Raw genomic sequence first — 25,366 nt, 5'->3', positions numbered from 1 at the left:
TGGTGGCCCCGCAAAAGATATGTCCATGCTTTAATTCCCAGAACCCGTGAATGTTACCTTATTTGGAAAAAAGTTTTTTTACAGGTATAAATGAAAGATCTTGAGATGTAGAGACCCTGGATCTGATGGGCCCGAAACCCAGTGACAAGTACCCTTTTATAAGAGACACACAAAGAAGATTTGAGAGACAAAAAGAAGTCCATGTGAAAAAGGGGCAAAGATTGGAGTGATGTAGCCACAAACCAAGAAGCATCAACAGCTAATAGAAATTAGAAGAGGCAAGGAATGGGATCTTCCCTGGAACCTCTATATGGACCACCATCCTGCCAATACCTTGATTTCAGAACCCTGGCCTCAAGAACTGTAAGAGAATAAATTTCTAGTGCTTTAAGGCACCAAGTTTGTGATAATTTCTTACGGCGGCTACAAGAAATTAACACAACCAAGTGAACACTCTAGTCCTAGTATGTGGTTCAGGTATGTTGTTCTGTTACTCCTTGGGAAGTAGTAAATTATTAATAATTCTGGTTTGGGGAGCATGCAAGAAGAATGGCTGCCAGCTTTAGGGTCAACAGGAAGGGGAAAACTACTGAAATGGTCTTTTCACGGTTATAACAGATATCTACCTCCCAACCTCAAGTGGTTATGTGAGAGCAATTTTATGTTTTACATATTTATACATGTTGCCCAAATTTCAGCAATAGACCTCTTTATTTGTATCATCTTTCGGGTTCAATGCTGCATTGAATTACCCTGGAGCAATGCTGCTGTAGGACAGTAGATTTTTCTTCTACTTGTTGTGTATTACATGGTGAGGGATGATACTACACATTAAGGCAGTGCCTCCAAATCTTTAGTGTGCATCTGAATCACCAGAGGCCTTGTTAAACATAGTAAATATGAAGTAGAATTTACATTTCTAATATGTTTTCAGGTGAGGCCGATACTCCTAGTCCAGGGACCATACTTTGGGAAGGGCTGCTTTAAAAGCAGAATTTTAAGTTACGAGTTATAATAGAGCTGATGAGCCCTCTACTGAACTTTGCAGTCCTTGATGTGTCTCTTTTAGCTATGGCACGGAGTTATCTTCCACTATTCTCTGAGTGATCAGGATATAACTGATAGTCTCTTATTTGGAAGTACTGATAAGTCTCAAACTTAGAGAACTGGGAAACAACCTGACACTGGCTTGAATAATGATCTGCTAAGGGGCCCTTGGGGTTAGCAAAATCACTAAGAATAGTATCAAGAACTGATACCCTCATCATGACTACCCTCTCCATCAACATGTGAGACTGTCCCTTGAGATCCTCTAAACAAAATGCTATTGTTTCTTTTGCTGGCTACTCAAATTTTTAGTAAGAATTTCTCCATATGAATGCGAGAGTTGCTACCAAGATGCTAGCAAAGGAGATTTCAATAGCCTGGAGTTATGTAACATATTTTATCCCTAGCAAAACCTTAAAAGTGAAATTCTGAGCCCAAACAGACCAATATGATCCACAACAGGTAGTTTAGAAGATATGGCTAGCAAAACTTCAGCAGTTCAAGGTAGGATAATATTTGGTAGTTCTATGAAAGTGGCCTCTTTCCTAAAATCAAGCCTGCAGACCTGTGAGCCACTAAGAAGCCACATTTTTATCAAATATAAAGTTCATGATCAATTTAATGAAATGTCACTTGGGGCTGAACAAAAAGGATGTTTTAGTACAGGCACCAATGAAGGCCACAATTTCACATCCATGTAGAACTTTGGCCTGGGAGAAGAACAAGTTACTCTAGTGCTTTACTGCTTTTAGTCTACTTACACATTAGCTCCAGAAAGAAAAATCAAGATATGGGTTGTGGCAAAGCTTTGCCAGAAAAAAAGATTGGCCTTAGAGATCCTAGGTAATCTTGAAGTACCTACATTACCTAGGTAGGTAGTATCTGGGAAAATATCTGCTATTGAAGTGACACTGTCAAACCTCTGAAGTTTTGGAAAACTAATACCACTCTTTAATTTTGAACTTGGGTGGGTCAATTAAATCTCAATAGAGGGCCAAAGGTACTCTATTTAAACACAGCAGTAGGATTCTCTCTCTCAAACAGCCTTCTACCTCACACCCTCCTACTATTATTGGTTTCACAATTAAAATTATTTTTAAAAAACCTCCCATCATTTGAGAAAAAAGATGTACTTACCCAAAATGCGGTGGTGAGAAAAGTCAGCTAGGACCTCATTTCCCCTCCACCTATTTTAATAATGTAATTTTAAATGCTTTTGGTATTACCATAAATTTTTTCCTTGGCTCATTCATGTCTAGGCAGTTCTATGTTAAGCCTCTAAATCAAACATTTTCTACAATTTAAAATGTACAGTCTGTTTCATTTTTAGTCATTAAATACCCAACTTTTCCAAAGTAATTTAATGCAGTGGCTCTATTTTTTTCCAGAACTGAGATTGGTGATGTCAGGGTTTGGAGGGTGAAAAATATATTCAAGCTACCCTTGGGATCCTTCTTTTTCAATGGAAAGGATAAAATATACAATGTAGTATTAAAGCTAGGTTAACGAAGGAAAAATTCCAAGGCAGAACTTTGGACATAACTACAGTCAAATTGTTGACTAAAGGTCCATATGACTCTAAAGAAACCAGGTATGGTAAACCAGAACCACATTTAGCAATGTATGTGTTTGAGGTTTACTAGTCAATAGAAATATGATTAATTTTAAAAAGTAAGAAACTATATGAAAACTGACACTTTTCTTAAATAATTTTACTTTTTTTTTCTGAAAACACATCAAGTTTATGACCATATTATGGCATTAAATTGAACAATTTTAAACAACTACCCCCAAAAATCCAAATATTTTATTTCTAATATCTATTGTTTGGGTTCTTGCAGATAAATCTTGTGACGGAACATTGATTTTTTTATGGTATTCTATAATGGGCAGGAAGTGTAGGTACTTAGGTTTTGATCGTCAAGAAACGTGGCTTTTTGTTCATTTAGGTTACGGTATGTTTTATGGTCTGTGGACAAAAATAAAAGAACTGCTATATTTTCTTGTTGAGTTTGAGCCCATATATTATTAAAATATGCTGCCTAATACCTCAATGCAAACTGCTATTATGAGTAATTTTCTTGGAAGATGTGGGTGTTCGAATGGTTTGCCAGTGCTTCTGATTATTATTCTCGAGTTCAGTCCTGTTGGTAGAACATGATTTTCTTGATCATATTTAGTAAGTCACCACAGTTAAGATACTCCATAAAAATGACATCTTACTCTTAATACAGATTATTTATGTGCCCAGGAGGATCTCGTGTTCTGAGTGATTTTTACTTTTCCATAAGAAACAAGAGCACCAACTTTTTTGTCTCCACCCACATTTTTGGCTATATGTTTTAAATGTGTTGCAACTTCTCTGCTGAAAAACCTGTGCCGCATAGCTTTAGGGTTTTAAGAAAACCCAAACACTGAAACCATACTCTTGTCAATCTATTCTGCATGATAATTATGATGTAGCTTTTGCTTTCAGTCATATTCACTTTCACCATTACCTCAGCAGAGAATGACATTGTGCATCTCATGGAGCCAGGTTTAAAGGTGAACGTAAACCTCTCTCTTGAGAGCATGAAGGCAAAAATGACTGTAGTGTCCCTATTGCCCATTAGAAGTATTTGAATAGGATTAGGCTTTATTAGCAATTTTTAAATATTACTTAAATGTGGAAGCCACTTTTAAGTGGAGCTAATTAGATACTTATGTGATAAGGTATCACAATATGAATATTCTCATTGATTCTAAATCAAAATCTGAGTGATCCATATATATTATTTTTTAATTTCAAGAGAATTACAACTAAATAGTCCTTAGGAAATTTATTGATTATAGAATCAGGCAAAAACAATGTAGCATTCAAACAAACAAAAAAAAACCCCATGTCTGTCAGAGTAGTGATGGTAACACATCATCACAAAAACGCTTGACTTAAACATTTTTATATGTGACAATCAAACATTTCTTTTTGAAAGTGTGAGATTTTATAGAGTACTTTAAAATTTTTAAAATACACTATTTTAAAAAATTGCTCCCGATAAGAAGTTTTAATCAAGAAACTAAGTGTCTCAAATTTCCTCAAAGAATACATGATTGAATAGCAAATTCAGTTTCAATGACGACTCAGTTTGAAAAATAAAAATAGTCATTATAATTAAATTTCAAGTTAAACAACTAACTTACATACTCCTTTAGTAATTACTATAATGAGGTTTGAATTTTACTTTAATTTTCATTTTCCCTCTGACAAAATATCTTAAAGTAATTTTACTAAACTGCAACCAAAATTCACTTCAGATCTTGATTCAAAATATCAGCCCAGCCCAGGTTCTAATTTTAGACAAATAGGCTTCCTCCCCATAAATGATACTGACTTACTGAATCTAACTGGAATGTATGGTTATTTCACCTGACAGTCCCACATACTTGTCATACAAGATTTTTAATTACAAGATACTAATTAGTACAACAAAAATGTTCACCTATGTAATATTTAGGCATTAATTATTAATTTCCTTATTCATTGAGACTGAGTAATGTAATTAATCCTTGAGCAAAGACAAGAAATACTGAACTAGAGAGACATATACATTTCAAATTTTAGTCCCCGAGAAAGAATTAAAGATGGGGGTTCTAATTTCCTGCATTAACTTGAGACAGATGTCTTAAACTTCTGACTACTTTGCTGGTGTTAATGGTTAATGTGCTTGGTAAATCATTTATTGTCATTAAATTAAGTTAACCTGAGCAAAACAATATAGATTTCAAGCATACAGACATCTCTGTTGACCTTATGAAAATCTCTAAAATTGAAACAAAATATTAACTATTATATAAAGGAAATGTTAAAATTCTTTCTCAGTACTTAAATAACATATTCCTAAAACTGGTTTTGCTTGGAGATTTGCTAAGTGTAAAGAATCCAAAGTGATGACAAATGTGGAAACTGAGCCCCATAGTAGCCTCCTCTGGTAGATTAAAGTTTTAGCTCACCTCTTTCCTATAAGCAGCTGTTCATCATCTTTATTTTCCAATGACAGTGTTGAAATATTTCAGAAAATGTTGAGTCTTCATGTTTCATGAAAATTCACTGAATATTTACTCAACTCCAATGATGTGTGCCTGACATCATGCTTCCATGTTTACATAAGCTCTCCATCAGTTAACTCTCACAAAACTTTGGGAAATAAACTATCCCCATGGCAGAAGTGAAAACTGAGGTTGAAAGTCTTTAGTTTATCCAGGATAGGGTGTAATAATGGAACAAGTATTCTTTGGGAGTGGGTGTTGAAGAGACTGGTAGCATATATCAAGAAGTATGATAAAAATACTTGTTATACTAAAGCATTTGACTGATGTTAGCTCTGTAGAGAGAAATAGCGCAGTAGACAAGCACCAATTTAATCAAAGTAATCACTAAGAAAAGTTAAACAGAACTGTGAACGTGCATCGTTGTTTGGTTAAACAAATAATTATTCAGTACATAGTATATGCCAGGCACTGTGCTAGAAAATGGATTTACAAAAATGAATATGATGGTTACTTCCTGCAAGAAGTATAAATAGCCAGTGGGACAGAAATACAAAAACTGAGCTGGTTTTGAAAGATTAAAAGCAGCTAGCCAAGGAGAAAAAAAAAAAAAAAAAAAAAAAAAAAAAAAAACCTATAATGGGAAGAACAGAGCAAGCAATGTGTGGAGACTACAGTAGATTGGTATTTCTGAGGCCAAAAATATAGGCAGGGAGTGGCTGAAAATAAGATTGAAGAGATAGCATGCTTCCAGATTTGCATGGTTTTATATGCTATATTAATACTGGAGGAAGGATTTTAAACAGAGGAGTGATTTGGTTAAATATGCAGTTAAGAAAGATCACTCTGGGTCATATAAAAAGGGAATTTAATAGGAAAAGTTTGGAGGCAAGGAAATCAAATGCTATATTTTAGATGAAAGGTGAAAAACAAATTCAGTGACAGTAGAGATCAAAGGAAGAAAAAATTTGAAAGAAATATATATTTAGGAGTCTAGGATGACTTTTCATTTCTGATTTGGAATAGTTCCATGACCTAAAATGGGGACTCTAAGAGGAATGTAAGGGTGGATGTTGAAATAAGTTTCATTATGAACATGTTGAGTTTCAGGTGCCTGAAGAACACCAGTGAAGCCACCTGGCAGGCAGTTGGATATATTAGCCTGACTCTCAGGGAAGATGCCCAAACTGGAGCTACAGATTAGGAAGTAGTCAGAATACGAATGGTTGTTAAATATTGGACAATGGAAGAGATCATCCAGTGAAAGTGTAAACAGAAAGAAGAGTCAGGGACCTTAATAAAATACTGGAGATAGAGGATGAGGAGACAATGCCAAAATTTAAGCTGATAATTAAACATTTATTTGCTAACAAAATCCCTTATTATTTCAGTCATTAACTGCAATCTGATCTTTAGTCATTTGGACACTATAGAAACTGTTCACCAGCCCATACAAAAAGGCAAAACCATTGATCAATGTCTTGGGGGCCTCTAGACCCCCCAAATTTTTGAGGTTAAAGTTCTTTAGCTCCCTCAACTTAGTGGTTTACTTGTGTAAAAACCAATTACAAATCAATATCTCTGTATTTTTTCCTTTCCTCATCAATATTTTATTTCTTTATCAGATAACTATGACATCTGATTGACATTAAATATTAAGACTTCATAAGAATAGTTAAATGAGTATATTCTATGTATGTAGCCCTGGTTAGAACATTTGGGCCTTTCTGAAGCACTTAAATTTGTAGAAAAACATAATAAAAACTAATTTATTTGTGAAAATCCTCAAATTTAAAAGCTTTTATGGGTATTTGTCCAATAATTAATATAGATGATCCTGAGGAAACATATATAATCTTTCTGTTTTGTTCCCATGTGGCACTGACTGTCTGCATTGTGCTAAAAGACCTCTGTTTTGATTCAAAAACCACATGAATTGAAATGCAATTCATGCCAGCACTGTAGTTCCATTTACAGTCCTGCTATAGTACTAATGTAGTGACTTCCTAAGTTCCATGCACAGTTATCTTGTGATTTGGATTCAGGCCCAGCAGAACTGAAGGTCTGTTCCTCAATTAATTCAACTTCTAAGTGTCCTAGACAATCAGTGGGTTGTGTTCACTTAGTTCCTTGCAAATCACTTCCCTCCCAGCCTTTCACTTCATCATTTGTGACTTGTGCATAGTAGGAAATCTCCCTAAATCCTTTTCTTACTCTGATTGCACTGGGCATTGTTTAAAAGGAATGGCTCTCATTATTTCCCTTTGATAATTTACATTTTAATTCTAGTTCCAAAAACAGCTGGCCTCCACTTTGAAAAGCAGTACAATAAATCCTTTGGGCATACCTCCTTTTTCCCTTCTTTTCCAAAGCATCATGTCCTCCAAAGGACTTACATTTGAAGTGGAAGACATTCTCAGAGAATTAAAATAGACATTTGTAGATCATCTGTATATTACAAAAAATTTAAAGGATTTATGAGTAATGTTTTATCCATACGTCTAATGAATTGTTTTAAGACTTAACTGCCCAAAGAAATAAAACATGGTATTATGTACATTGGTGAAGAAAAACAACCTTATTGCCTTTCTATTGCAAATTATTTTTTTCAAAAATATTTTTTATTCTTTTAAAAATCCATACCAGCTACAGGAAGGGTGAATATAATCTACAAAGAATGTAAAGTTGTATCTGTCTTTTCCCAAAGCTTTGTCTCAGTCTCATCTTTCCAACAGCTCTGATTACTTGTATCATTATTTACATAGTTATATATTAGAATCATCATTTTTATACATGACCATAAATGATAGTTTTAACACACAACTATAATTATGACTGGGCTCTTATTTAAGTGTATCAAATGTGTGTTTCTTACCCCCAAAGACTTTTAAAAATGTAACTTAGTGATATGATAAGCATTTATTTATAGTCTGTTTAATAACCAAAAGGATGTGAGGTGGCTGACTGGGTAACAAGCTCCAGGAGGGCAGGGATGTGGGATTGTCTTTTACTTTGTACTGCCAACATGGCTCATCACAGTAGGAAACTCATAACTGGTTCTTAATAAAAACTTGCTGAATATAAAGTAAGTGCTCATTATGGATAGATTTGTTTCCTCTGGAAGGTGCCTTATAATTCCAACCTTCCTTTCTGACATTCAAATTTCCCTAATAAAAATAAAAATAAAAAAACTTACCTGTCCAGCATCCCAACTACTGCAGTCTTTTCTGAGCAAACAGGTAGCTAAGATGACTGATTTGTGTAAAAGTGTGAATTAATGCAATGCTCTTCCAATTAACCATAAAATAAAAGCAGTCTTGGGGACAAATTTATCCCCTTATTTTATTAGAAAACTAAGGCCCAGAGGGTCAAATGACTTTCTCAAGGACTCAATAAGAGTGCGGTGTTATAAGGATTTCTGTGTTGAAGGCAAAAATTGGATATTTTTAGACAAATGAATGAAGGCTTCTTTTTCTTTTTAAGAGAAATAGTGTTAATTCTTTCAAATCTTATTGTCTCCAAAAGTAGTCACCATTTCCTTTTTGGTATAGGATGAAACAAGTTTTGTTAAACCTTTTGGGATTCTAAGCTTGTGTCTCTAAAACTATTCATTCATTTATTCAAAAATACTTATTGACCATTCCCTTCATAGACATAATTGGGATATCATGGTGAATAAGAGAATAAAATATTATTGCAGATACTGTACAAACAAGGAAACAAAAATTATTTAGTGACTATGGTGTCTTGTTCCCTACTTCAAAACTGAAATTAGTGAATGTTTCAAGGATAAATATTTAAACAGTGAACTATTCCATAAAAATTATGTGGCCTATACAATGATACAGAGCGATAAATCTAAACACAGTGTAATGGAACAGTTTGTAACTTATCATCATTTTTAAAAGTTACTGTGTGGACAACAAAACCATAAAATAAATAAGGGTCAATAAGATGTTATTTTATTTACGTTCTCCTCCACATAAATTCAGTGCTTTGTCTATATCTATTCATGTTGGATATCCCAGTACCAAGCACTGGGATCACATAACATCGACTTAAAATTTTATAAACTTTAGACAATTTTATAAAGGGTGACAGTTGCTTACTTTCTGACTGTTCTCAAATGGCTAATGTGACCTATAAGTGATCAGCACCTCTTATGTACGGTAAACCTGTTGACATTGCTTTTTTCTATGGAGCTACAATTGTGGCATATAGAGTATTTTGTTCACTCTCTCTCACTTCCTGAGAAACAATAAGTCTTTGCCCTAAAAGACAGCTTTAATTTGACTTCCAGATTCCTAGCTGTGAAGCAAAAACAAAACAAAAAACTCAAGAGATCTTTGGTAACTATCCTCACCTTAAAAATAATGAAACAAGGGCCAAGAAAGTCATAGTTTAGTTTCAACTGAGATTTTTTTTCAGTACTTCCTTTATGAGTCTATGCAAAGTTATCCTTTAAAAATTATATATATGTACATATTTATACACGCATATATATTAGGCATCTTGTTCAAAGAAGTATAGGTATTCATAAATGTGGACCTTAGTAATCACATGTAGTTATGGAATTAGGTAATCAAATGTATAATCTTATAAATGACAAAACGGAGCAGCAACAATGTGGGTACACAGAAATAACAGCACTCAGTCAAACTGGAGTTATACAAAGCGATCACCATATGATACCCCTCTTTGTTCTCCATTTTATTCTCTCCAACTTCAGAAATAGAGAAGAAACTTTATTTATATACCATCAATGAGGAGGCATTACACTGTTCATGTATAACTTCAAATGTTTAACTTATAAATTTTTATGCAGTTAAATGGCAACCGAATAAAAGTCAGTATGTTATTTTTAAGAGCAAAATGAAATTTTTATTAGAGTTGGTATGGATTTTTCCAACAGGAGGTCTATTTTATTCTATTATTAGATTATATTAAAAACATATAATATAGTTATCTCAAAATCTGAAATGTTGCTTGTGTTTTGAATATATGTATACCTAGATTTTATGAAGATGATATGTAACAGCAAATCTGACCACCAGAGGGCTGTGTCATTGTAAGGTTACTTTTCATTCCATCCTGAGGATGCTGACATGAGTCCAGAAATGGCATGAATAAGTGCTGCCACTCTGTTTAAGCCAATAGTACTTTTCTAAGGAGAAGCGTTTTCCAGATGTGCCTTGGCCTAAACCAGGGCTCCTCAGCTCAATGGTGAGAGTAGATTCTTCATAGACATATAGCACCTTCTCTTCAGGTTTAAGAAGGTGCATAATATTTTTAGAAAGGCAACTGCAATTGTTCAATGTTTTTTCCTAATTATATTCCCAGAAAAAGGATGCTGAATAAAATCAGTGAAGTTATTTACATAATAAACTATGTTTTAATCACAAGATACAGTCATGAATATTTATTCATCACAAAGTTTCCAGTGGCTGCTCTTATGTTTGAAATATTTTGTAATGCGAAAAATAACCCAGCATAATACAGGAATCCTAAGCAATTTTTACCTTGAAATAATTACTTTAAAATAATAAAAATAATATTCTCCGGGTTAAATATTCATACTCCATTTACATCCACATCCTTATCTACAGACTGTTTCCATAAGTATCTGATATCTACAATAAAATATGAATTTTTTCTTTGCCATGGGAAAATAAAATTGAACTCACGTTAGCAAAGTACAACACCATCTTTTCATCTTGACTAACTTAGCTTAATCTAACCTCTTGCTAATATTTGAGATACTTTATATATTTCACTACCATAACAATAGTACAGTCTCATGCCTATTGTACTTTCCTTGCAAATGCACCTAGGCAACAATATTTGTTGAAATCTGGTTCTGACTATACACATGGCTCATCACTCAAGGTGTCGTCTATGTTCCACATCTGGTTGAAATGCAACTTGTTACATTTCTAATTCTCTGTGACTCTAAACAATGCAAGATGATTACAGGGGAACAACTTATCTCAAATACAAGTCCTGATAAGGGGGAACAAACCACTAACTATCTGACAACTAAGAACTTTCTAACTTACATATTTTTGTACAGTATTCTTCGATTTTTCTTAACTTTTAAAGAAGAATATTGCCATTTCCCTTGACACTCACATTGATTATGTCTAAGAATCATTATCAAGTCACAGCTAATTAATAACTTTTTGTTTTCAGGCTAATGGTCACATGAGGAGCTTTCTTGTCCATCATGTTATTTCTGGAAGAGTCAAACAATCTCACTATTGATTTAATAGGACAGTGAAAATTAGGCCAATTATTTAATAATTCCAATGTATCCACAATATCTACCTATTATCGAAATTAGAAGGCAACAGTACAATTTCACATGAGAATACGTAAAACAAAACAAAATCAAAATTCATAGTTATACTGTAAGTCCCAGATTTCAGTTTGAATGAGAAAACCTCATGTGGCATTCTGAAGAGAGACAAAATAGTGCTTACATATCTAAATTCTAATTCTCAGAATATTTTCACTGACCATGCACTTAAAAGACAAAACACCTGGGTCTTAGCATCTTTCTACCAGGACCACTAAAGTTGAGAGGGTTGAAAAATGATTTAAAAGACATTTTTGATAACGAACAGTGAAAGGTTCAGAATCAAAAAATCCACCCCACTTTTTTTAAGTGCATGGGTAACAGATTTAACAAATGTCTCCAACAGCATATTCACACACACGTTATAATTTATTTTTGAGATAATGATCTCACTTGTGAAAACTGAACAAGAACAATGCAATCTGTCCTAACTGACAATACAATATGATCAATATGATCGAAAAGGCCATGCCATCTTTTCCTTCTGAAAAGTGAATATTGTTCTGGTCACAGACTTTCATTGAAAGTAGATCTCTGATGAAAATACAGAATATAGTTTGATTTACATTTTACCTTTTAATAAAAAGAGTCAACAAAATTAGGATAAAGAGAAATCATAAGAAAATGATGCATGAAAATGTGAGTGTATGAAATGTCTACTAAAGATTCTACACAGTTACCTGAAGGGGGACACGATTTTATTCTGAGATTACTAGAAGCCAAGAAAAAAATGGAGACACAATCAACGTCACAAACACTGATTACAAAACCAAGCTAATGGCTTAGGAAAGAGTCTCCAGTATCTAACATGCTCTGACTTGAGAGAAATCTAAAGATTCCATCCATGGGACTTCATAAAGCGAAATATATTAACTATTGTCTTCACATAGTCTTCATGTATTTATCTTTTAACAGTATGGTTTTTATAATTTCAAAGCCATTTTCTGGATTCATGTTCAACCATGACAACATATGCCAGGGTTGACAAAATACAGTTTGAAGGTCAAATGGGACTATCACTTGTTTTTAGTAATAAAAGTTTATTGGAACATGATAACAACTGTTTATCTATCGTTTGTGGCTGCTTTCTTGCTATGATAGCAAAGCTGAGTAATTGTGATAGAGACTACGTGACCCACAAAGCCTAAAAATTTTCTCTCTGGCCCTTTGATAAAATAGCTTGCCAATCCCTACCACAGTACATTAACTATAAAAATATTAATAGGTCTTAATGCAAATCTTTAAAATTAGAAAGAAATATCTAACAAGATGTGCTTACAATCTTCTGAAAGACAATTTGTTAACATACATATACACACATATAACTGATTTTCAATAACTGTTTACTAACATCTGTGAAGTCATGAAGTCCATTTCCATTAAGGTCTAAAAATTAGAAGGAATTAAATAGAAATTAATCTTTGTTCTTTCGCTTTATTTTCCAAGGCCAGTGTCTTTAAATATATATATATTTGGCATGCATGTGACTTAACCCCGATAGAAGCCTATACTATTCACTGACTGACATTTCTGCATGGCTTCTAACTCTCACCCATCTCCACCAGCATCACACTATCCCATTCTTTAGTGTTGATATTTTCTTAATTGTATATGAAAATGTTTGTAACCCAAGTTTCCAAAGAAGTCCCTTAGTTTCCCAGTCTAAATAGTTTGATGTCTCTATGCTACACCATACGTAGAAATTCTAGGCAGGCCACTATCTTTCCCCAGATTTTTCTTGCTAATCTGAATATTTCACATTCCTCACACCATTTCCCAGGTCAAATATCCTTCACTGATGCCAGTGGCCTTACGATGAACCCAAATCTCTTACTAAGGACCTCTACAAATCCAGCACCACCCATACAGGCAACTGTTCTCCAGAAGAAACCCTCTATTACAGGCAGTCTGGTTTGCTTTGCTCACTGTCACCTTCAGTGCCTTTGCTATTGCTATTGTCCTATCTAGGTGCTTTTCCAAACCTAGACACACTCATGCTGCTTCTGACATAATGCGCTTCATTTCTGCACATGGCAATGACTCTCCCTCCTCTGAATTTGCTAGCACTTACAGGACATACTTTTTTTTTTTACCATTCATATGGTTGTAAATTATATTATTTTTAATACTAGTTTTATGTCTTACATCTCTAGTGACTGTCAACTAGAGGAGACCAATATGCTAGATATTTGATATTCTATAGCACAAGCAGGGTTGTCTATATAGAAGAAATTAATTACTTTTCTGATTCTTTTTAAAGCTCTTTCATTAATTCTTTGAAATACATTTTAATTTAAATCTGATGCTTAGTAATATCTCAATATTAAAAAGGCCACATTTTGGATATAATTCCAAGAATACTATTCAGACTTTAATACATATTTGAATTATTTGTTGATTTGTTTTATATATATAACACATGTATATAACATATATAACACACATAAAACATATATAACACATATATAAAACATATATATAGAGAGAGAGATCTGGCTCTGTCATACAGGCTGGAGGGCAGTGGCACAATCATTGCTCACTGCAGCCTCAAACTCCATGATTCAAGCAATCCTTTCAGTTCAGTCTCCTGAGTAGCTAGGACTACAGACACGCAATATCACACCTGGCTAATTTAAAAAAAAATTATTTTGTAGATTTGGGGTCTGACTATGTTGCTTAGGCTGGTCTTGAACTCTTGTCTCAGACTCCTAAAATGCTAGGATTATAAGCATAAGTAACCATGCTTGTCTCATATTTTTAACATTTAAGTAACTGCAAGTCTGGGAGATCCCTATATCGAATGGTTCCACATTAAAGTAATTTACATAATAAAAAATAATCCTAAAAATAAAACAGAAGTCAAGGAAAGAGGCTTAAAGAAAAATCAACAATAATTAAATACTCCATTATAAAATAAAAATGTTAATTTCTCCTAAATTATGTGATATTTTGGAAATGTCCAGTAACTACCATAATATGACAAAATAAAAAAATTTAAAAAATAGGCCAGGCGCAGTGGCTCATGCCTGTAATCTCAGCACTTTGGGAGACCAAGGTGGGCGGATCACGAGGTCAGGAGATCGAGACCATCCTGGCTAACATGGTGAAACCCTGTCTCTACTAAAAAACACAAAAAATTAGCCGGGCATGATGGTAGGTGCCTGTAGTCCCAGCTACTCAGGAGGCTAAGGCAGGAGAAAGGCGTGAACCAGGAAGGCAGAGCTTGCAGTGAGCCGAGATGGCGCCACTGTACTCCAGCCTGGGCGACAGAGCAAGACTCTGTCTCAAACAAATAATAATAATAAAATAATAACAATAATAATTTTGTTTATTGAGGGCATGCTTAGGAAAAAAGTAAACAGCTTTGAACCATGCCAAAAGTACAATCAATCAAATGGCTGCAAACTATATTTAAAGCTAAACTCAATAGAGAATTATACTAAGGCCATAAATATTAATCTCATACATGATTCAAGATTATCATGAAATTGGATCAGCTCACTTACCAAATTCTCAGGAGATTTAGACCATTGTCTCTAAGAAGTAAAACGTGTGTTACACTGTTATTTAATGTTGGTTGTTGCTTGGCACCTGACCTTGTTTACAACTAAATCTGCTGTCGGGAAATAGCCAAAGGACACATTCATATTGAGAATGGAATTTTTTTTTGACTACTTCCCTCAAACACGAATTTGTACTTTTCTGTTTAGATTGTTTTGAAAAGCTTAGTTTGGGGTACAAAGAGACTACAAGTGATTAAAATTAATTATGCATGTAATTCTCCAACAGCCAAAAAAAAAGACACAGTTTGAGTTACATTACAGCATTAGATAAGAACAGCTTACCAAAAGTCTACTCTTGTTTCCACCATTGGTTTCTGATTTTCTAAATTATTTCTCTCTTGTGATTTAACACATTAGCAAATAAGATACAGATATATCTAGAGGGATTTAGAAGATATAATTAATCTTTGAAAGCTTTTACAAGATCCTAAAAAAATTCTGCTTTTAACAACCTCAAAAATTACAATGCAGTGCAAGTTAAATAAAAGACAAACTCCTCGTCGGGGTCAAAGGCCAGCGCCATTGGTCTTTCTGTTTCCCAAATATATCACGCTTCGTCCTGCTTTGACGCTATTCTCTCTCACTTGAAAGCTTTTCCTCTGGGTACTCCTATGGCTGGCTACTTCTCATCACTCATGCCTCCAAAGGCAGCCTATCCCACCACAGACAAGCTCTATTATATATGTTTATTGTATATTCCCAACAGCATTTATTTGTGTCTGAAATATTCATTTATTTTTTTACTTGTTAAAGTCTGTCTCCTGCTGCTAGAATGTTAGCTCCATGAGGACAGGAACTTATATGGTTTCTTCTGATATTCTCCACATTCAGAAAAGTGCCTGCTAAATATTAGGAACCCAATAACCATTTGTTAAATAAATAAATGAATGAACCATGGGCTGTGATCTAAGAAAAGACACATTAGCCTGATATTCAAGTAGAAGAGAGAGTGAATCCCTCCCGAGTAAGAACATCATGTTCTAAAAGGCATTATTTTAATTCTTTACAGATTATTTAAATTTTCAGACCATCAAATAAAATAAACTAAGAAGAGTACGAAATATCTTACTTTAAGAGATCTGCATTTATATGTGTTGACTCTTGATACATAATTAAGGTGGTTTTATTTCCTGTACCACATAAAGACACTCCAGAGGAAGACAATATGCACAACCCATTTTTCATCAATGTATATGGAAATTATAAGAAACTCTGTTCTATCTACTCAGTGATAAAACAGTCACTCTGATTCTGTTAGATGATTAGACATTTTCATCTAGAGAATTAAGACATACTACACGGAATATTCTAACAGAATGGTGGCATTAGAATTCTTTCATTTTCTCGATAGTGGTATGGTTTCAGTTTTCAGTGACCAGGAATATGTTTCTCCTTGAATATTTAAGCACAATTTCTACTTAATTTCTTTCCTTCAAGATGCTCTTCATGGCTTTCAAGTATTTGTCAACTAAAGGCTCTATAATGCTTAAGTAGCATGGGTGCAGGTGAAGCTCTGCTGAACACAGTAACCACAGCAACACCTAATTCTTATTTAATTTGCAGTCTTCGAAAAAGCAAAAAACAAACAAAAAAACAAAAACAACAACAACAACCACCACCACCAAGAGGGATGGAGCACTGTAGGCAGAGAAACAGGAAGGCACGTAAGAGTAGGAAGGTAAGTGGGAAACAGGCACAAACACAGAGGCCCACAGCCTTTCTAGCTCACTTCCTCTTAGCTAAAAATGTTAAATCTGGGGGAAACGCAAAAGGAAAGCAATTTTAAGAAAATTTAATGGCACTACAGATGAGAAAAAAGTTTCAACCTGCCTATTTTTGTTGCATTCCCCTTATATGTTGAGCCAAGTTTAAACATAGACTCAAATCAGTCTGGGAGCATCAGTATGGATAATTCAAGCTCACAGAAAAGCTCATTGGCTTTCCAAGTCTGGGCACACATCCCCAGAGTTTAAACTACTATCCTGAGAGATCCAAACCACAGGAATGGCCCTGGAGCAGTAGCTTTGTAAGTGTTTCCTGGATCAGATTTAGTCTCAATGCTTATAGTAGTGTAGCTGGCATGTAGCTGGTTGGAATGACCCTAGAATTCCGAGGCCCTCCCTCTTTTATATCCATGTGAGAGTCACAGTTGAGTCACAAAGTTGGGCAGGTATGACTGTCACCTCACTCCACCCTCAGCTCAGAGAACAGAAATACAAGCAGAGTTGGGAATGGCAGTCAGAATGAGATGAGTCTTCAGTGACACCTCTTACCAAGCACTGATTTTGAGCCTGAATTACTGAGTCTCAGGCCTGCTTCCCCTACTAATTAGATAAGGAAAATCACTGAAATGGTCACTATCCCAGTTTACTTATATGTACTCCACAGGTTCATAACATTTGCTCTTAATAGTCTCTTTTCCCTGTCAAACATCCTCTAATTGAATAGAAGTAGCAAGTCTTGAGAATTGATGCCTCTTCAGTGATTGGGCAGAGGCACAGAAATAAAAAATATATTTGTAACTCTCATTGTAAATGTAGAAAATAATTAACTAATTATAAAAAGAATGCATTTAATAGCATTTTAAATATTTCCAGATATGTAAACATACAGTCCTTCTAAGTCCAGTAATTAACAGGGCTACAAAAAGCTATCCCATTACATAAATTGTAAATATGTCAGGAAGCAAAATACTTTATTAAAAATCAGTTTATCCATTTTAAATACCATTTTTTTAAATGGAGAACTTTGGATTCCTATTAAAACCCTTATGGTACCATTTGGGAAGGGGCTAAATAAGGCAGTAAGAATCTCCAGGATTGTACAAAGCTTCATACTGCCAATTTTGATATTGACTACTCTCAATATGGTGCTACTGAAGACAAAAGAAGAAAAAACATGAAATTTGTGACGGAGTTTTAAAGCTGTAAGAACTTAAACAAATGAAAAAAACTGCTCAGTTTCACCAAAGGCCACTCAGTGCTCTATAACAATCTTCATCTCGAATGAGGCAAAACTTTCGTCTGAGACACAGTGGCCAAAGCTTTTTTTTTTTTTTTTTAATACTTTAAGTTCTAGGGTACATGTGCACAATGTGCAGGTTTGTTACATATGTGTACATTAAATCCTAGATCATAGTCACTTGGTTGTTTTATAAGAGATTCAGGTTTCAATAGATGCTTAGTATTTTATGTTTCCCTAGCAGCAAAATTCTTAAAAGTTCCATCAGTCCTGGTTTCTGGTGTTTAAGTGAAGATAAAGTGCATTTTCCATGTGAAAGCAGCGTCACCTGAACTTCTTAAAATATACATTTAAGTAGCCAGTATTCCAACTTAGGACGTTTTGATCAACATGGAAATGCTCTAATTCTGAGCACAAGATTTAGCTTTACCATTTGATTTCAATAATGAACAATGGAATCTGGACTATCTTAACCTAAACAGAAAAATACAGTGATACTTTAATATTAATCTAATTTGATTTCATTAATAAATACTTGGTCATTTTTCCCTATTAAATTGTATTTAATACCAATTATTCTCATGTGGAATCAACTGATTGCATAATAATTGATTTCACCTATAAAAAAAGCAAATATATAAAATTCTAACTCTTTCTTAGAAAGTAATTATACACAAACACACAAATACCACCACTACCACCATCATGTTAGCCCTTGTGAACACCAGGTAGACAAAACTAGCAGGCTGAGAAGTTGTTACAGGTATTATAATTCCATGTTCTCATCCACTAAGTAAAGAAATTGTATGTTATAGATTGCAAATTTTCTTCAAACAATAAGTAAGTTTATGTAGCAAATTAACGAATCAAATATTTTCCTGGCTATACTGGATGACCTACTAAGATAAAAAGAATGAATAACTGAATCCTAAAAACTTCTTTGCTTGTTTTTCAAAGTGGGCCAAAAGAATGTAGTGTATCATATAAACAACAATAAAAAATAGGCAGCCTATTATTTAATACATTATTTTGCTCAAAAAAGTAAACTCTTAAGGGAAGACTAAATTACAAATTTGAGAGGCACAATACTCAAATAAAATAGTAAAATGTCAAAGCTGAGCATTATTTAATTGCCTTAATACCAATCAAAATGATACCATATTATTCATTCTAAAATTGATACTTTCTCATACCAATTCATTATATAATTTCAGCACCATGCATTAACAACACAATGTTGTACTTTTAAATTGTTGTAATGCAATGCAGTAGCCACCTAAAATCCATTACTACTTAAATAAATATAAAGGGTTCATATTGAAATGATTGTTTTGTCTCAAATAGAGTCAGTTTGTACATTTACTTGTGAGTTTGCTTTAACTGTAAAGGACCTAGACAGTTAAGTGATGAAATATACTCATGCTATTCAAGCACTGTATTTTATGGTCATTTTTGAGATAGATTATGATGACTAATGATGATGCTATACAGAGAAATGTAATTAGGAATATTTTACTTAAAATTAAATTAATTTAGTTCAACATTTACTGATTGCTTGTCAGTAGTTCATACTCCACTTAATGGGTATACATTAGTGGAATCAGTTAACATAAAATAAAGACAATGGACTGCCTGACACATAGTAACTTTACTAGTTAAGTTTTAAAAAAAACTAGTTGAACCATGTTTTATAGTGTCTGATGAACAAAATAATAAAAAGTCAGTCGGCTAGTCAAATTTTTTATTTAAAAAAGTTCATTGTATAGATGTATTATTTTTGACTGCAAAATGTCTTTAAATTAATTCAAAGAAGGCTGATGAGGATACATTGAGGTGAGCAACTATCTATAACCTAAGGGAAACTGAATAAACTTGGATACAAACTAATGGGGAGAAATAGGGTAGTAACTTTTCTTCCTGATTTTTAAAGGCCTTTTTAAGGTAGAAAGCATTACGAAAGATTGGTATACAAGGAAAAAACTGTTTAAGCCTAGGAGATATAAAAGCCAAGTTTAGTCAGGGTGCAGTGGCTCATGCCTGTAATCCCAGCACTTTGGGAGGCTGAGGCAGGTGGATCACGAGGTCAGGAGATTGAGACCATCCCGGCTAACAATGTGAAATCCCTTCTCTACTAAAAATACAAAAAATTAGCCCGGCATGTTGGCGGGCGCCTGTAGTCCCATCTACTCGGGAGGCTGAGGCAGGAGAATGGCGTGAACCCAGGAGACGGAGCTAAAAAAAAAAAAAAAGCCAAGTTCAAAGAAAGGACCAAGATAGGGATAGAGCCTTGAGAAGGGGGAGAGGTTAGCATAAAATTTCATGTTAAATGAGAAATATAAATATAATGAAAAATAAATTTCAATAAGAATATCAGGCTATATTAAAGACCAATGTTTATTTCGCCAATACAAACTGAAAGGAAGGGGCAATCTAAGTAAAGAAGAAAAGAAGAAAAGGGAAAGGGAAGAAAGGAAAGAGAGAAGACAAAAAAGGAGGAAAGAAAAAAGTCAAGGTGTGTGATCTTAAAAGTAAATTATTTGCCCAAAAAGGCTCATTAACATAACAAAAAGCAAAAAAAAAAAAAAAAAAAAAAAAAGCAAAGAAAAGAAATGTGCCCCCTCTGGTGTGTGTTTTAATGGAAAACAAACTGTCTAAAACTTTCCCCAGCTTCCACAATATAAACTTAACAACAGACTGAAAGAGGATTCTGAGCACTTTGTTTTGTCTAACTTTCCATAGAATTTTACTGAAATGTTTAAGTAAAATGTATTACAGTTAAAGCACTACCATTCAAAGGAAAGTTTATGTCTTGAACAGGAAAGATCAAAGATTAGATTCAAAGTGTTTTTCATAAAAATTCATCTAATTGTGTTCACATCATCTTAAAATTCTGAATTCACCTAATTCACCATAAAACTCCTTCCAATAAACATACTGTATAATTTTTACAAGGAAGCACCATGCCTTAGTTCAAAGACATGACAGAGGAGGGATGGGGACAAAATATGTTGAAACAGAAAAACAAAACATTTATTCCTTCTTCACTCTCTCAGACAAAAAGGCCGCATGTTCTCACTCATAGGTGGGAATTGAACAATTAGATCACTTGGACTCTGGTAGGGGAACATCACACACCAGGGCCTATTATGGGGAGGGGGGAGGGGGGAGGGATGGCATTGGGAGTTATACCTGATGTAAATGACGAGTTGATGGGTGCTGACGAGTTGATGGGTGCAGCACACCAACATGGCACAAGTATACATATGTAACAAACCTGCATGTTGTGCACATGTACCCTAGAAGTTAAAGTATAATAAAAAAAAAAAAAAAGAAAAGAAAAAGGCTCATCTCTACCCTACATGGACAGCTTTTAATAGCTGAGAATTTGCTTTCATTCCACATCTTCCTCTACACCCACCCACCCAAACCTCCATACACATTCTCTCCCTTGACTTTGGCCTTTTGTGTACTACATATTAATTTGCAGCCCTTTAACTGCTTTTGGTGCCTAGAACCATTTTCTGCAATTGATAACCGAGAATATCAAAAGTTGTTTCTTATAATGAATACATAAATGGTAGTAAGTGCTCTCCTTAATGGAAAATAAAGGTCAAATTTTTATCAAGAGAGTAACATTGCTGAAACAAAAATAGCTAGAGAACAGTAAGTCTAATATCCAAATATCAAATTTAAAAGAACGGTGTGAAGGGCGGGAAAATAAGGTGAAAGGATCAAAATACTGCCCTTACACGAAAAGGTCTAGATTGAGTAGATTAAGGTAATAGCAATAGTAAAGAGATAATTAAAGTAGCAAAAAGACTTGATATATTTGAGAGAATCAGATACGACTCAGAGTTTATCAGCATCTTTAACTCATCTATAACAGAGACAAAAAATTGAGATTGTTTCAAAACTGTTATCTTCAGGTTCATGCATTTACTAATGACTTACCTAAAGTGACTACTTTTAGCATTAAGGAGGATAGTTTTGATCTGGGTGTGGTGTTATCTTCTATTGTAACTGTTATTTCAGATTCTTTAATCTGTTAAGAGGAAATTAAGTATTGAAAGGATTCAATAATCAGAGTTACCAACTTGAATACTAAAATCCCCAGTTTCATATGGTCAGTCTCATACGGACATCAATGAATCACTGAAGGATGCACCTATTGTCCTATAAGCAAATGTAATAATGATTTTTTAAAATGCCAACAATGCAACTATATTTGTTAAAAGCATGTCCAGTCTGTTGTCTAACTGCTAGTAAAATTCAACACTAAATACGTATGTGTGATAAGAAAATACACAAAAATACACCAACATTTTTCTTCCTTTTCCCTTCTGATGTTTAGAAAATTTGCAAACTGGTTTAAACCAAAAGGGGTAAAGGAATGAAATTATTCCTTCAGGCTTAGAGGATTCTGTGCCAAGTTTCATTTCTGGCTACATATTTCTAACCAAGTTCAAGATCCCTGAAAAGGAATACATAAAAGAGAAAATATCCCTTTAACCTCAGTGGAACGACATTAGTAGAGGCTACTATGGGAAGAGAAAGGCTTTTGCCCTGAGATGGGTGTGCTCCTGGTGTTTGGTTTCCACTGAGAGGATGCCTGCTCCCTCAATGAATCTGAAGTACCTACTAGGATGAGGTAATGGCTGTGCCAGTTTCACTGGGTCATGCTCTTTCAGCACATTCTTTCCCTCTCTCCTCCCTGAGAAGGTGCTGTAAACAAGTCATCCTGAGAGGTGCTGGAGAGAATGAACAATCCTAAATTCAAAATTCTTGAGAACACTGGACCTGCTATGGCTGTCTAGACATAAACAGAATACTAAAGCAGCCATAAAGAAACAGGTTATTTGATAAGAAAAGGGGAAAAAAAATAAGAGAGGAGATAAATAAAATAAAAATTAGTATAACTAAAATATTATTTTATAAAAGGTAGCTCTATTTTTAAATTACTTAGATCTTCAGATGTGTGTTAAGCAATTTTCTACTTATGGTTTTAAAAAAGAAAACTTTGGCCATTAAATAATATTGTAGCAAACTGTAAAATATGAAAAATTAAAATTAAATAAACAACAGATAAACAGCATGTACCACTGATCCTGAAGCCACAATGGCTCTGATAATATACAAATCATGAATGCAGATGTAAACCTATGATAATCAGATGAAATTAGCAGGAAATCAACATAAACACAGACACACACACAAATATAATAATCCTTACCGAATGAAAAAAAAAATGCCTTTTTTCTTGAAGGAAGGGTTCTTTGTGTGCATGGGGCTGGGGCTTTTGGAACTTCCATGATTCGCAAATTCATAAGGATTTCTACCAAAATACAGATACCTATTGCCCAGTTAAAGTGCTGTTTTGTGTTATATTCTGATGGAAGGCTGTAATCTTTTCCTTGGGCATAAAATTAACAACATTCTAAAGGGCTTCTATTTATTCAATCTATTTGACTGCCAAAAAAATCATAATTGTCCACAGTGAAATGACATAGTGAAAGAACTATGCTTTTGAACTGGGCTGGTACCTGCAGCTCATGCATGGGACATTTTGCATAATGTGGCTCACATAAAAGGCTTTGTTCTCCATCGCCTCACTGTGGCTGCAAACCTCAATTTCACTTTGCAATCATTTCCTTTTCTAGACGCATCATTTTAAAATAAATTATATCTTCAACATTTAAGTTAGTTCCTTACCAACAGTCATCAATCCCTTTGCCTCACACCCAAAATTATATACCACCACCAATATTTTTTTTTGTTTTGCACTACATATTTCATTCATAACATAATTTCCAAACCCTCAAATACAATTTTTAAAAATCAGTCTTTTAAGTACCAATTTCCTTTTGTAACATGTATATAGTGTATTACACATTTGTGTGCATACTTGTATGCTTATGCATTTAAACAAAAACCCTTTACACTGGACTCAATTTTAAAGGGTCTATGTCCTGGAAGCATTGTGCTAAGGGCTTACAACAGATGGCACACAGCAATTGTCACAAACGGGCTTGTTGCTAATGAAAGCTTTTTATTTTCTGACAAAATCCTGAAGCCCCGATGCCAGGCAGAATAACATTAATTTCGTTTTCAAGGATGTTTTTTTCTGACTCTATCCCCTTTACTACCCCTCCCCCCAATACACACCCAAATATACACCTCCCCACTCCTAGCCCCCCACACACTCTTTCTTGAAATTTCCATCCTTAAACAAAAGACGAGGTGGGGGAAGGAAGGCAGCGAGCACTGCAGTCCCCCTCTCCCCACCAAAAAAGCCTTTTAAAAAGAAAAGGAAGAAAAGAATAGATGTACTGTAGATTCAGACGTCCACCCCCATCGTTTAAAAAGAAAAACGACTGTGTGGAAGCTCAACCAGACTCATTTCTTCGTGCCCCGCCCTCCAACACCACCAGACATAGATTTTTCATTTTCCTACAATTATAAATATCAGTCCTCCTCTCCCAGCTGTTTCTGAGGAATAACAGAGAAACATGATTTGAAACGGGCAAGACTTCCCTCACTCACTCACTTGCCAGTGTGCAGTTCTCTACAACTGGATGAACAAAAAAATCTCCTACCTCGAATTCCTATTTTCCACTATCTTTGCAGAATCCACCCCCCTTCTTTCCACAGCTCAGGTAATACTGGCTTTCGATACACGTATTCTATCTGGCGTAAGTTTTCAGTCTTTCAGTCGTTTCAAAGTGGTACCTAACAAGGTCACTCGCTCTTCTACGAAGCCAGGGCTCAGGTACCAGTAGCGTCCGGCCCCCTGCTCCGCAGTGACACCTGGATAGGACAGGCCCGAATCTTCCGCCAGGTGCACGGCTGGGCAGCTCGGCCAACTCCCAGACTGCCTGCCGCGAGTGCTAGAGGATGAGACACGACCCCTCCCCATTCCCACCTCTTTCTACTCAGAGACCGAGGCAAAAGAAGAGGCGCCCTACATAGTCAGAGGTGGGGACGGTCTCTTACCTGGGCGCAGAAACTGAATGCACCCGCGGTCGCGACTGCCACCGTTCACGGACTTAGCGTCCTCCGGAGAAGAAGCAGAGGGGTGGAAGGGTTAGGGGAAGAAGGGGAGGGGAGGGGGAAGAAGGAGAAGGAAGAGAAAGAAGCGGAAGGGAAGTAAAGGAAGAGAGGATGCTGCTGCTGCTGCTGCTGCTGCCCAGAGCCCGCGCAGCCCGAGCGCCCGCCCCAGACTGAGAGCGGCGCCCCCACCAGCCTTCTCAAGCGGCAGCCCCGCCCCGGCCCTTCCTCCCCGCCCCGCGCAGGTCCCGCCCGACTCCGCGAGCCCGTGGGCGGCCGCGGCGGGGCTGGCGCTGCCACAGCCGCAGTGTCCGGGAGGGGGAGCACGGCCGCCCCGCCTCCTGCCGCAGCCGCCGGCCGCCAGGCGGGG

At 35.3% G+C, this 25,366-nt stretch overlaps 1 protein-coding gene across 3 annotated transcripts in view; it reads right to left on the bottom strand.

Annotated features, from left to right (window-relative positions):
- The window catches only part of MAP2 (microtubule associated protein 2), a 309,591-nt gene extending 284,426 nt beyond the window's left edge, over window positions 1-25,165 (bottom strand). For all 3 annotated transcript variants that reach the window (XM_030916768.1, XM_030916769.1, XM_030916770.1), the window contains exons 1-2: window positions 24,943-25,165; window positions 21,904-21,994 (exon numbers count right to left, since the gene is read on the bottom strand). The gene's annotated coding sequence lies outside the window, so the exon portion shown is untranslated. The remainder of the gene's footprint in view (window positions 1-21,903; window positions 21,995-24,942) is intronic.
- Window positions 25,166-25,366: the final 201 nt, after the last annotated feature.

Source organism: Rhinopithecus roxellana, chromosome 14, assembly GCF_007565055.1.
Source record: "Rhinopithecus roxellana isolate Shanxi Qingling chromosome 14, ASM756505v1, whole genome shotgun sequence".
Taxonomy (NCBI): domain Eukaryota; kingdom Metazoa; phylum Chordata; class Mammalia; order Primates; family Cercopithecidae; genus Rhinopithecus; species Rhinopithecus roxellana.
Note: the sequence above shows the minus strand (reverse complement) of the source record. Positions and strands in the feature narration are given on the sequence as shown.